The sequence below is a fragment of the Syngnathoides biaculeatus genome, chromosome 2, assembly GCF_019802595.1.
Source record: "Syngnathoides biaculeatus isolate LvHL_M chromosome 2, ASM1980259v1, whole genome shotgun sequence".
NCBI lineage: Eukaryota > Metazoa > Chordata > Actinopteri > Syngnathiformes > Syngnathidae > Syngnathoides > Syngnathoides biaculeatus.
The window spans coordinates 27,542,798-27,553,616 of record NC_084641.1 but is presented as its reverse complement, the minus strand read 5'-3'; positions in this window follow the sequence as shown (position 1 = coordinate 27,553,616).

The following is a 10,819-nucleotide window of genomic DNA, read 5'->3' as shown; positions in this document are numbered from 1 at the left end:
AGAGTTCAAAGTCCCCCTGTGCACAAAGGTGAGCGCTCCCTCTAGCGGTAATTCCTGAGATCTACGCGGCGAATGCGATCCAATCCTTTACTATCCCAACGCAGTCATTTTCACCAAATATGTTACTGAACAGGTTTTAAGGGCGACGTTGCTTTGCATTAGCCTGGACACTTTTCGGCTTTATAAGTAGACGTTGGCCATTTTTTGGACAAAAAAAAAAAAATTGTGGTAATTGAATGCCGTTCCACTGATTCTGGACTTGGATGCATTATTTCCAATTTTTTTTTTTTGTAATTCACGAAGAGGACATGATGCTAATTTCATATTAGCATCATGTACTTTGAGGTTTCTGTGGAAAATATCCCTGACAGATGGTCAATTTTTGCGGAAATAGTCAACTGTTTTGGATTGCACGGGGACGTTACGTCAAGCTGGTTAGCAATATGGCGCCCTCTCCTGTTACTTTATTTTCTCTACGCGTTAACTGGGCGTGTCCCTCCTATTTGCCTAAAGTCAGCTAGGATAAGCGCCGCCGCCAAGCTAACGACTTTGAGTGGCATAGAAAATGGATCAGGCACGTGCACAGGCATTCTTTGAGGCAGGTGCTCAAGTCCCCAAAAAAGGGAATCCGTTGCCAAAATGATTTATCCAGTTAAGAACAAAAAAAAACTAGAACACATTTGACTTTTTACTGTGTTTGTCTTTGTTGTCATTCAGCACTGTCAATAAGGGTTTTTGTTTGTTTGTTTTAATAATACAAAAATGGGACCAACTTAAAATGTTTAAAACTTTTGAGAGGTTCTTAGTCTAAAACCTGTAAAACTCAATTGACAGAAAAAAAATAAGGAGGCGAAGTTAAAATACACGACTGGCACATAATGTGATTGCATAAGTGCTCACACCCTCAAAATGAATGTTCAGAACCAAGCAATGGCATTCAGAGTCTTGTTTAATGGGGCAGCACACACCTGCCACCATTTAAAGGGCCTCTGATTAATCCCAAATAAATGATGGTGGGAGTGTATTTACAACTCTTCCAAAGACTCAAATAAATTCAGCTCGAATATGGAAACCTGCCATGATAGATACGTTGATCCAATTTCATCTTGATCTGAGAAACTGGTACTTGGGGCTTACCACGGGGGACTACTAAATGAGTTGGAGGAGTGCCTGTTTTGGACCAGTAAAATACAGCGGCGGAAAGAAGTTTTTAACATGTCACCATTTTTCTCACTAAATAATCAAACGGCAATCCCAATTCTTGTAAGTGCAAATGAGCTGATTCAGTCCCAATTGATGGCTTACAAAAAAAAAAAAAAAGTTTGATCGCTAAGGTGGCAATCAAGACACTCGTGATGGTTAAGACCATTGCCGAGTAATTTTTCCAAAACATAACTATAGCGTTGGTCGCAGACGCATCTCTACGCTTCTGAATGTTCCAATGAGCACGCTTGGAGCCATAAAAAGTAAGCAGAAAGCCAATCATACCAGCATAAATCTGCCTCCATAAGATTACTGACAGAGGAGTGCAAAGAATAATCAGAAGAGTTGTCCCAGATCCCACGACCACCTGTGGAGAGCTTCAAAAGGAACCTGGAGTAAACAGGTACTGCTGTCACAAGGGGAAACCGTGAGTAACGCACGCTCACCACGCATTACGCCATTGCTGGGAAAAAAAGAAATGCATGTCGAGACTCGTTGAAGGTTTGCTGAACAACATTTAGATTACCCAGTTAAATACTGGGATGATATACGGTGGTCCGATGAGTGCAAAATGGAACGTTTTGGATGCCGTAACGGAAATGCGTTTGTAGAGAAAGGATAGTACACATCACCCAAAAAAACTCCAAACCAAGAGTGGTGAAGTTCGGAGATGGGAACATCATTTCGGCAAGTTGGACTGCTAAACTTCACGTTACTCGAGGAACGATGACTGGGAAAATGTACCGAGACGTTCTTGGCAAAAATCTGCCGCCATCTACCAGGACGGTGATAAATTCAATGTGGGAGTAGAAATTTCAGCAGGGTAATGATCAAAAACGTACTGCCAAGGAAATTCTCAATTGGTTTAAAAAAACAAAACCAAGATAGAGCTGCTAGAACGGCCAATCACCTGACTTGAATCCAATCGAGAAATCTCTGGAAAGAACTGAAACTCCAGGACCATAAAAGAAGCCCACAAAATCTTCAAGATTTCAAGACTTTGTGTGGAGGAGTGGGCCCAAATCACACAAGACCAAAGACTCGACGCATCTTCAACCTGTCATTGCGGACAAAGTACCAGCTGACGCGTTCCATACTTTTTCTTTGTGTCATTTCACATTATCACACACAACTTTATTCACGATCTTATTTGTTCTACGTCGATGGTATGTGCGGATCACTCGGTTTTTGCCCGACATTTGTCAAAATATTAACGTCAATAGTGAATACTCGCTTCTCGAACGTCCCCGTTCGAGAACAAATTGCTTTTCGAATGAAAATTTCGAGATTTTTTTTGCTTGTTTTCAAAGGAAAATCAGTACTCGAACGCGCCGCGGAAAACCCCGGAAATAACGTAATTCGTGCAGCCCGACCGGGTGACCTATGACCCGCGTTGTTATTGTGTATAACGCAGCCTCTGTACGTAGACGTGTCCCGTTAGCTCCATTTACTGACAGTTTTTTCTTCCTATTGAGGACTATTAACCCCCAATCGTGGGTCCAAAGAAGTGAGACTAGATCAGTTATTTGGGAAAACAAAAAAACTTCCAGGGGGGCGAGATTTGATACATTAGTTTTGCATGACTTTTTTCTTTATGAACTTTAATAACGTTCTGTTCCATTAGCATTTCTGCATTTTTCTTTTGATTTCGCTAACCCGAGTTACGAGTTTATGTTTTTGTATGCTACTTATTGTAAAAATATAATAAAAAATATACATAAATATATTTTTCCCCCCATTATTTCTTGTTTAAAGTTACAAAAAAAGTTGACAAGGCTGGGGGCCGAGTCGCTACAGATACGGCGATGCACTCCCAGCCCAGCCTACTCTACTACTAAAGCATGCATTTTAAACCAATAAAAAAACCTTTCTTCAATTATTTTATTATATAAAATATTTAAACTATACATGTATTTCGACTATGCAGTTTATAATCAGGAAAAGCGAAAAAATATGCTTTAAAAAGCAAAAAATTTTTAGGCTTAGAACGCATTATTTCTTTTTCCATTGATTGTAATGGGAAATCTTGATCTCGTTTTCTAACAAATCACTTCTGGAACGGATTGTGGCCGAGAACCGAGGTACTTGTTTTTAGCCGCTGAGATCTGTTCAACAGAAAACAGTTTGGATTCATTTCTTTTGGCTAATATCTGCTAATGTAGCTTTAACTATGCTGTCCGTGATAATAGGGTTAGGTTAATTTTTTTATATATATATATATATAATATATATATATATGTATGACCAATGCAGCCCTATGGGGGCACAAACCAGTGCAATCTGTAGGCCGGTCCCAAGCCCGGATAAATGCAGAGGGTTGCGTCAGGAAGGGCATCCGGCGTAAAAACTGTGCCAAACAAATATGAGCGTTCATCTAAAGAATCCCATACCGGATCGGTCGTGGCCCGGGTTAACAACGCCCGCCCCCGGCACTGCTAACCTGCAGGGCGTCGGTGGAAATTCAGCTACTGTGGGTCGAAGACAAAGAAGAGGAGGAAACCGGATCCAGCGTCAGAAGAAAAAGAGGAATGCACAAGCCTACAACTGAGTGTAGGGACTTTGAATGTTGGGACTATGACAGGAAAAGCACAGGAGTTGGTTGACATGATGATTAGGAGAAAGGTTGATATTCTGTGCATCCAAGAGAGCAGGTGGAAAGGTAGTAAGGCTAGAAGTTTGGGAGCAGGGTTTAAATTATTCTACCACGGAGTAGATGGGAAGAGAAATGGAGTAGGTTATTTTAAAGGAAGAGCTGGCTAAGAATGTCTTGGAGGTGAAAAGAGTATCAGATCGAGTGATGAGACTAAAATTTGAAATTGAGGGTGTTATGTATAATGTGGTTAGCGGCTATGCACCACAGGTAGGATGTGACCTAGAGTTGAAAGAGAAATTCTGGAAGGAACTAGATGAAGTAGTTCTGAGCATCCCAGACAGCGAGAGAGTTGTGATTGGTGCAGATTGTAATGGACATATTGGTAAAGGAAACAGGGGCGATGAAGAAGTGATGGGTAAGTACGGCATCCAGGAAAGGAGCTTTGAAGGGCAGATGGTGGTGGACTTTGCAAAAAGGATGGAGATGGCTGTAGTGAACACTTATTTCCAGAAGAGGGAGGAACATATAGTGACCTACAAGAGCGGAGGTAGAACCACGCAGGTAGATTATATTTTGTGCAGACGATGTAATCTGAAGGAGGTTACTGACTGTAAAGTAGTGGTAGGGGAGAGTGTAGCTCGACAGCATAGGATGGTAGCATGTAGGATGATTCTGGTGGTGGGTAGGAAGATTAAGAAGACAAAGGTAGAGAAGAGAACCATGTGGTGGAAGCTGAGAAAGGAAGAATGTCGTGCGGCCTTCCGGAAAGAGGTGAGACAGGCTCTCGATGGACAACCGAAGCTCCCGGAAGACTGGACGACGACAGCCAAGGTGATCAGAGAGACAGGCAGGAGAGTACTTGGGGTGTCATCTGGTAGGAAAGGGGAGAAGGAGACTTGGTGGTGGAACCCCAAAATACAGGGAGTCATACAAGAAAGAGATTAGCGAAGAAGAAGTGGGATACTGAGAGGACTGAGGAGAGGCGAAAGGAGTAGTACATCGAGATGCGACGTAGGGCAAAGGTAGAGGTGGCAAAGGCTAAACAAGAGGCACATGAAGACATGTACACCAGGTTGGACACGAAAGAAGGAGAAAAGGATCTCTACAGGTTGGCCAGACAGAGGGATAGAGATGGGAAGGATGTGCAGCAGGTCAGGGTGATTAAGGATAGAGATGGAAATGTGTTGACTGGTGCCGGTAGTGTACTAAATAGATGGAAAGAATACTTTGAGAAGTTGATGAATGAAGAAGAAAATGAGAGAGAAGGAAGAGTTGAAGAGGCAAGAGTGAAGGACCAGGAAGTGGAAATGATTACTAAGGGGGAAGTCAGAAAGGCACTACAAAGGATGAAAACTGGAAAGGCAGTTGGTCCTGATGACATACCGGTAGAGGTATGGAAGCAATTTGGAGAGATGGCTGTGGAGTTTTTGACCAACTTATTCAACAGAATACTAGCGGGCGAAAAGATGCCTGAAGAATGGAGGAAAAGTGTTCTAGTTCCCATTTTTAAGAACAAAGGGGATGTTCAGAGCTGTGGGAACTATAGAGGAATAAAGTTGATGAGCCACACAATGAAGTTATGGGAAAGAGTAGTGGAGGCTAGACTCAGGACAGAAGTAAGTATCTGCGAGCAACAGTATGGTTTCATGCCTAGAAAGAGTACCACAGATGCATTATTTGCCTTGAGGATGCTCGTGGAAAAGTACAGAGAAGGTCAGAAGGAGCTACATTGTGTCTTTGTGGATCTAGAGAAAGCCTATGACAGAGTACCAAGAGAGGAACTGTGGTACTGCATGCGTAGGTCTGGTGTGGCAGAGAAGTATGTTAAAATAGTACAGGACATGTATGATGGCAGCAGAACAATGGTGAGGTGTGCCTTAGGTGTGACAGAGGAATTTAAGGTGGAGGTGGGACTGCATCAGGGATCAGCTCTGAGCCCCTTCCTGTTTGCAGTGGTAATGGATAGGCTGACAGATGAGGTTAGACTGGAATCCCCTTGGACCATGATGTTCGCAGATGATATTGTCATATGCAGTGAAAGCAGGGAGCACGCAGAGGAACAATTGGAAAGATGGAGACATGCACTGGAAAGGAGAGGAATGAAGATTAGCCGAAGTAAAACAGAATATATGTGCGTGAATGAGAAAAGTGGAGGGGAAGAGTGCTCCAGGGAGAAGAGATGGCGAGGGTAGACGACTTCAAATACTTGGGGTCAACAATACAGAGCAATGGAGAGTGTGGTCAGGAAGTGAAGAAATGGGTCCAAGCAGGTTGGAACAGCTGGCGAAAGGTGTCTGGTGTGTTATGTGACAGAAGAGTGTCTGCTAGGATGAAGGGCAAAGTTTACAAAACAGCGGTGAGGCCGGCCATGATGTACGGATTAGAGACGGTGGCACTGAAGAAACAACAGGAAGCTGAACTGGAGGTGGCAGGAATGAAGATGTTGAGGTTCTCGCTCGGAGTGAGTGGTTGGATAGGATAGATTAGAAATGAGCTCATTTGGGGGACAGCCAAAGTGGATGTTTTGGAGACAAGATTCGAGAGAGCAAACTTCGATGGTTTGGACATGTTCAGAGGCGAGAGGTGAGTACATTGGTAGAAGGATGACGAGGATGGAGCTCCCAGGCAAAAGAGCGAGAGGAAGACCAGAGAGAAGGTTTATGGATGTGGTGAGGGAAGACATGAGGGCAGTTGGGGTTAGAGAGGAAGATGCAGGAGATAGGCTAAGATGACACGCTGTGGCGACCCCTAACGGGACAAGCCGAAAGGAAAAGAAGAAGAAGAAGAGAATATATGTATGACCCGCTCGCTCATTTGTGTTTTGCATTTTCCATCCAGTGTTTGAGCAACTCTTCAAAGCTAGAACACAGAAGACAAACGAGTATTTTCTGGATTCTTCTATCCAGTCGATTTTGTGTGATGTAACCACGGCTCTGTGAGGCCAAGGAGGTTTCAAACCTTTTTGCGTTCCACGGCGCGTTATCGTCGCGTACTTGTCACGCGGGCGCAGTCGGCAGTTCCGAAGCATTTTTCTTGTTGTTGTTGTGTCATTTCCCTCGGGTGAAGCGTCGCGGCGGGGATGTCGGAGGTTGCCGCTGGCCGGGGCGCGGGGTGCGAGCGGGAAGGCTCGAATCAGGGTTGCCGTGGAAACCATTGTATTTCCCTGCGCTGTGATTGGTGCCGCCATCTTGTGCAAGTATCTGCTATTTCTGTAACGCAGGCACGAGTGCAGTCACAGGACACACACACACACACACACCATCAATTTACACAAGGATTCGGGTTTCATTTCCAATTTTGTACAATAACACTATTAAGCCCCGCACATTATACAGTGAAGAAAAGAAGTATTTGAACACCCTGCGATATTGCAAGTTCTCCCCCTTACAAATCGTGGAGGGCTCTGAAATTTTCATCGTAGCTGCGTGTCCACTGCGAGAGAGAGAGAATCTAAAAAGAAAAATTCAGAAATCATAATGTATAATTTTTTAACGATTTGTGTCTGTGCTACAAGCTGCAAATAAGTATTTGAACACCTCAGAAAAACAATGCTAATATTTGGTACAGTCGCCTTTGTTTGCAATTACAGAGGTCAAACGTTTCCTGTAGTTGTTCACCAGGTTTGCACACACTGCAGGAGGGATTTTGGCCCACTCCTCCACACAGATCTTCTCCAGATCAGACCGGTTTCTGGGCTGTCGCTAAGCAACATGGAGTTTCAGCTCCCTCCATAGATTTTCCATTGGGTTTAGGTCTGGAAACTGGCTAGGCCACGCCAGAATCTTGATATGCTTCCTACGGAGCCACTCCTTGGTTTTCCTGGCTGTGAGCTTCGGGTCGTTGTCATGTTGAAAGACCCAGTCCTGACCCATCTTCAACGCTCTGACTGAGGGAAAGAGCTTGTTCCCCAAACAAGTAGTAGTTTTGGGCCGCCACAGTACGTCAAGGTGGGAGGGCCAAAGTTTCTTTTGAACCTTGGCTGATTCTTGAACTGGTCTTGAGTCTCGGCCAGGAGACTGAAGATCCCCAGTCGGTACATCCGTGTTTGTTCTGACCATTTTTGTTGAAGCTAAACTTGAAACACTTAGCGACGTTACAAAATGTACTTTGCATATTTCACTTGTTGAGATGTCAACGGGTTGTTTTCACGTGACGTCACCCGTTTTTCTGCCTCGGGCAAATACCTGACGGCGGCCATTTTATGTCCCCGAGCTCGTTACTCGTACATTGCGTCGAAGAACTTTTAATAATGTGCCTCTTTGGGGTGCCGTAAAATTACCAGTAATCAAGGTGATGAAGCGCAAATTCTCAGTGAACAGAGACGAAGGTTAAGGTAAAAGACGCTCAATCGTAACCAGAACCAAAACCAGAAGTTACTACGACAGAGAGCTAGCGTAGCTAGCCGGAAAAAGTCGGGAGCCGTAGCTTTAGTATCAGACATTGTAGTCAAACGTGAGCACAGATTGGTGGTCATGCGGTCGGCTGTTATGTTGTATGGTCGATGAAATTGCATATTTAAACGCCCCCACCCCCCAACCCGGTGCCTGCGTGGGTTTCCTCTCACGTTCCCAAAACATGCAACATTAATCGGACACTCTAAATTGTCCCTAGGTGTGATTGTGAGTGCGACTGTTTGTCTCGGTGTGCCCTGCGATTGGCTGGTGACCGGTTCAGGGTGTACCCCGCCTGCTGCCCGTTGACAGCTGGAATTGGCTCCAGCACTCCCTGTGGCCCTTGTGAGGATAAGCAGCTAAGAAAATAGATGGATAATATAGGTAGATTTTAGTTGCCCATGACCTTAGCATGCATTAAGCGGAAGCCTCCGGTCTTCAAATGCAGAATATCTTTCAGCTAGCCGTCCTGGAAGATCTTGTAGGCGTCCATGGACTTGTTATGTTTGAACTGCTGTTTTGTGTATCCCGAGACGTTAAAAATCAGGTAGTTTACCACGTCGATGTATGTCACGTCCGGCCAGTCTTTTCTCACTGTGGAGAAATCGGTTAATGCAATTTCGTAAGGATCCCGTTTCGTGGCAGCGATCTCCTCGTCATACCGCCCGCGCTTCTCAGCCGTCAGAGAGTCGTAGCACGGTCCGCCATTTTCATTGCCAGTAGTCGGGTCCTTCGAAACACCGCCGTTTGCCATCACGACAGAAGTGACGACGTGGAAACCTTCAAATTCGCTGTCTTCGGCTGCAGTCGTGATTGTGGCGAGTGACTGGATATAAAGAGCTAGGGTGGGAGAAATGGCGGCGCGCAAGCGCGTATGGGTAATTCAGCAAAAAATGTGACGTCACTCTTTAATGACCTAAAAAAAAAAAGTATTGTATGTTGGGTATTTGTCAATTTGTTGCCGTCGTATTGTATTAAGCATACATTTAGTACGTTAAAAATGTGATAGTCTTTGATTAGCGAAACGGCAGCTAACTCCAACCATGCTAACGGCTTTCTAGCCTTGAAGCTAAAGTTAAGCAAAGAAATTTTTAGCTGGAGTTCGACGAGCTGTCAAATATTTCAGGTCATTAATTGAAGCGGTCTACAGTTCTTCCGATTGTCTTTGCGCGCAGTTTAGCGGTGGGAAGTGTTTGAAACTTACAGATATCGTTGCACTTTGTCATGCCTTTTCCACTTTGTCCAAAGTTTTGGGATGCAGTCTGCATTTAGGCCTCGTTTTAGGAAAAAATGAAGCATTTACTGTACACTGAAAAAACAAAATTACGTGATAAATATACCCGCTGAGCAAAATGTTGCTAATTCGCTTCTGAATCCTCACAGGTGCCTGAGCTCCGTTCACTGCATTATTTTTGTTAGTTTAAAACTCAGCTGTTAGCAAATGAAGGACTGGTGTTTATTATACATTTATTACATTGTTATATACATTTATTACATTATTATATACATGTGTTTCCCGATATGGATATTCCGGCATGGTTTCAGCCGAGCTCCTGAACCCAAGCTAACAGCTTGTGTTAGCTGTGTGGATGCGAGCGAGTATAGAGAAAAATGATCCACATCTCGTCTGTCACGTCTTCTGTCCCTGATTGGCTGTTCTTCCTCAGGTGCTGTGGTCTCTTAAAAAAATATAACTAAAGGTAGAAAGGACAGATTTCTTTTTTTTTTTTTTTTTTTTTTTTCAGATCATTTCACTATTGTAGGAATAACAAGTCCCCGGGAGGAGGGACTGTCAGGAAATACGAGCGTTTCGCTGTTGGCGACCCCTAACGGGACAAGCCGAAAGAAACTTTTCACGATTATAGAAGTCGCTGATGATGTAGTGGTACGATCGATTGCCACGATCGATTCCCGCTCAGTGATGGTGTCGATATCTGCCCCGCGACCGGCTGGCGACCAGTTTATGGTGTCTTCCTCCTTTTGCCTTAAGCTAGCTGGGATAGGCTCCAGCTTTCCTGCAACACTTGTGAGGATAAGCGGCTTGGATAATGACATGAGAAACGGTCAGGTTTATACGGACAGATTTAACAAATGACAATAAGTGTTTCTGACTCCCCCGTTGAGTCACGTGGCCTCTTGATCTATTTGTTTTTTATTATTCGAGGCTAAAATGCAAACATGAAAACTATTTTTTTTGTCAGAGTAAAAAAAAAATAAATAAAAATAAAAAAAGAACAAGTCATCAGTCACTACTTTGGATTTCAATTGGCAGTCAGATGTCAAAAGAACAAACACGAGGAGGCAGGATTGAGGGAATCAGCGCTAGGACCCAGTGCGGGGTTTTGAGTCTGGCTGGTGCCTGGTCTGCCCAGCCTGCTTCTCCGCTCTGCACGCCTTGCCGAAGCCACTACTTTGGTGTGTGTGTGTGTGGGGGGGGGGGGGGGGGGGGCGTGTAGGACGCGATGACAAGATGAAAGGGGCCAGGTGAGGAGGAGACACAGGAGCATCACACTCTCCTTCCTCTTCTCCACCCCCCCAACACCGCCAACCGTCCCCGCCCCCCCCCCCCAACCCCTCCGCACGCATCCACGATCCACATTGCCTTTATGACTGGTGCGCGCGCGTGCATCGC